The 3,669-nt window shown below is 37.6% G+C and overlaps 1 pseudogene; it reads right to left on the bottom strand.

Moving 5' to 3' along the window:
* Window positions 1-1,341: 1,341 nt before the first annotated feature.
* Window positions 1,342-3,389, bottom strand: LOC146489724 (uncharacterized; annotated as a pseudogene).
* Between the last annotated feature and the right edge of the window lie 280 nt (window positions 3,390-3,669).

The following is a 3,669-nucleotide window of genomic DNA, read 5'->3' as shown; positions in this document are numbered from 1 at the left end:
GGTGCAGGGATTGGTTTGATAATATTTGTTTCATAATTTTGAATCATTTGTTTGACTGATTTTCTTGGTTTTGGTATTGGAGCAACTTTCTTTGTCCTTGGTTTTGGAACTGGACGTTGACTTGCAATTAATAATTCAATCAACTGTTCTTTCGTTAATTGAGATAAATTATTTCTGTTCATATATCTATAATGCATATTATTTTTCGAAGGTGCGTTTGGGATTTGGTTTGATGATTGACTACCCAATGAATCAACCATGATTGGAATTTGCGTGGACGGAGCACCAATCTTACTCCTTTTGCTTGTTTTATTTGTCTTGGCCATACGACCTGTATACACAACATATTGAATACACAGGTTGTTAAACAAAAACTAAATTTCAAAAATTGAACACATTAATTAATCAAATATGAAGGATCAATATTTTGCCGTTTCATTGTTTTCAACATTTTTTCATAGGCTTTGTCAATAGCAATCTTTTCCTTTTCGGAAAGTTCCAAATCATAATCAATATTTGGATCAACATTTTTTGCAAGTTCCTTAACACTCTTTATTTTCATAGAAGATTTTATTTGTAAATTAACAATTCGATTATCATCTTTCAATCCATTTTTATGAACAATGGAAACATTATCCGGTAATTTTCCATAAAAACATTCATATACAAATTTATGAAATGCTATAGATTTTTTAGGTAATAGTTGTTGACTCAAACCAAGTTTTCTTGAGCCATCTTTCACTTGTGTTCCCATTAACAATCTTTTAGTTTTAATGTTCATTATTTCCCCTTTTTTTGTAGATCCATAATTATTATAAATTGGATGAATATAATATTTTTTACCGTCATTGACAAAAGTTTTTCGAGATGAAATTTTTTTCTCAGTCATTTTTTTATTTCTTATATCTACTCGGCCCGTCTTTAAGTATCTTTAGTCAAAAATCAAAGAGAAAAATGTATGAGACCCAAAAATATCGTCATTTATTGTTAAAACAAAGACTGATTTAACAACAATTAACGCTAGTTGACTTCAAAAACAGTAATGAAAAATGCTGACATATAAACAATTCGAATCAACAAGTTTTTCGAAATTGATTTAACTATAAAAGTTAACGTTAAAAGAGAACGACGTTTCGACCGTCCGACGGTCATTTTCAAGTTCAAAATGAGAAGTAAAATATGTGTTTATATACAATTGTGAAAAAACTAATGAGATGCTGACTTAAAAAGCTCTAAGATATTCACATCTAAACAATATCAAAAATAATAGCGTGAATGATAAATACAAAGGAACGCTAAAAACGATAAAAGGTATTTAAAAGGTATTTAAAAGTGAAATAATTAAACAAATAACTTCGTGCGGATCGAGTCGCATTGTTTGTTCAGTTTCGGCTTTAGGTCGCGAATAAACAACATCTCGAAGATCAAGCAGTCGAGTTTGCTCTGACACTTTCTCAGGATTCTGAAGTTGCTTTTAATGGTCTCTGGATCCTGTCCATGCTCGTCCTTTACATGATTGCCAATTGCAGATCATTTGTGTTCCTCCACACGTTGATGCAAGTGTCGACTCGTGAAGCCAACATAGTCTGCATCGCACAGACCACATATGAAATAATAAACAACGTTTTGTTGATTCACAATGGGAGGTTTATGTTCCTTTGGTTTGATTTTGCTCTTAATCTTCTGACTTGTGTAGACAGGATGGACATCAGCATCGATCTTTCGGCTGAGATCATTAAGTTGGTGTCTTACCGCGTTCGCCGATTTCTGGTCTTTGAAAGGTAGGACGATTCTGACGAGAGCTCGTTCGTCGGATACCCGTTGTTCAGGACATGCATTCTCAGTAACTTTCGTTTCAATAAAATGTGTGATGGTGTTCTCTACAACGGTTTCAGGATAATGCAAGCGAGAAAAAATCCCTTTAAGACGTTCACATTCCTGATGGAAAAAATGCCAATTCGAAGAGAGTTTGAACGCCCGGTTTAACATTGTTTTCAGCAGAGAATGTTTGTATTTCATGTCAACATGGCTTTGGTAGTGCAGTAAAAGCCCAGTATCGGTTGGTTTCCTGTAGACCTTCGTGTCTAGTCGGGGGCCATTTCTGATAATCACCATTCCAAGAAAGGGAAGTTTGCCGTTGTCTTCGAGTTCCATTGTGAAACTGACTAAGGGGTGGATTTCATTCAGTGTCGACAAGAATTCAGAGGCAGATGAAACATCGGGCATTTTGCTAAGAGTGTCATCGACATAGCGTTTATAGAAAGCGGGCATCTTGTTTTGGTTTGTCAATTGTTCTTCGATATTGCAGATAAATGCATTTGCCATGAGTGGCCCAAGTGGAGAGCCCATAGCAACTTCGTCCACTTGTTCGTACAGATTTCCTTCAAATTGAAAAAGCTGATTCTTTGTAGCAACCTCTAACAACTCTATAAGGTTGGTTTTTGTGATGTTAAGGTCGTATTGCTTGTTGAACCAATCGTCTTTAAAAGCTTTCTCCGCTAGGATTTCAATTGTTTCATCCACTGGCACGTTTGTGAAAAGAGATGAAACATCGTATGACACTAAAATATCGTGTTCGTCGATTTTCATCCCATGTAGATCATCAGCAAACGAGAAGGTGTCATTAACGGTATGGTCATTGACGGACAAAGGTTTTAACTTTTGATCCAGCCACTTAGCAAGTTTATAGTTGTAGGTTCCTGTCGCTGACAGGATTGGACGCACCGCTAGTTTCTTCTTATGGGTCTTCGGTAATCCATACAGGTGTGCGAGCCTAGAGCCCTTTTGGATCAGTGAGTCGGCAACGGGTTTGGGTAGAATTCTTTTCACGATGGAGGACAGTTCCTTCTCCTTTTGAAGCAATGGGTGGTAATGCTTTGGAGGCCTTCCCTTTGTTTTTGGTCTTTCAAGGCTGATGGGTATAAATTTTGATTCGTCACTGATTGATGATTCCTTCAGTAGGCTAACATACTCTGATTTGTCCATGACCACGACTCCCGAGCCCTTATCTGGGCGTGTGATTACGATGTCGTCTCTCTTCTTCAGCTGACCTATCGCTCTTAGCATTGATTTTGGTGGTGTCGGGCCTTTCCTCTTGATGTAATTAAGGGCAATAGAACGTAGCGTTGCAGCTGCTAACTCTTTGTTTTCATCGCTTAATTTTGGTTCTAGTTTCCAGTAGGCTTTTTCAAAGGTTGCCTGTATTTCCATTGGCGAAACTGGTTGTGGAAGAGCGAAGTCCAGGCCACGGCATAAGGCAAGCTTCTGGAAGAAGGAGAGCTTATATGAAGATAGATTCTTGATATGCTCGTCGATGTCAGTGTTGTTGCTGAGAAGCCTCAAGATCTTTTTTGTGTGACCGTTCATCAACAGAAGGTATTGTTCTTTGCGGAGAGGACATTTTCCACGGATCTCATCATAAATCTCATTGATTTCTTCCCTGAGTTCGGTCAGGCGTCTTGTTTTTTGGCGTAGTTCCTCCTTGACGACATTCTCCTCAAACGTCCTCGCTGATCGTGTCCACTTTTTGGATTTCGTCTGATCAACTTTTGCGAAGGTTGGTGTCAGTTCGAGATTTTGACAAAGTTTCAAGAATTCAATTGTGAGACTGCTATTGAATTCTTGAAACTTTGTCAAAATCTCGAACTGACACCAACCTTCGCAAAAGTT

Source organism: Pavona decussata, unplaced genomic scaffold, assembly GCF_977016875.1.
Source record: "Pavona decussata unplaced genomic scaffold, jaPavDecu1.1 SCAFFOLD_3, whole genome shotgun sequence".
In the NCBI taxonomy this organism is placed as follows: domain Eukaryota; kingdom Metazoa; phylum Cnidaria; class Anthozoa; order Scleractinia; family Agariciidae; genus Pavona; species Pavona decussata.
This window is presented reverse-complemented; position numbering and strand designations above follow the sequence as displayed.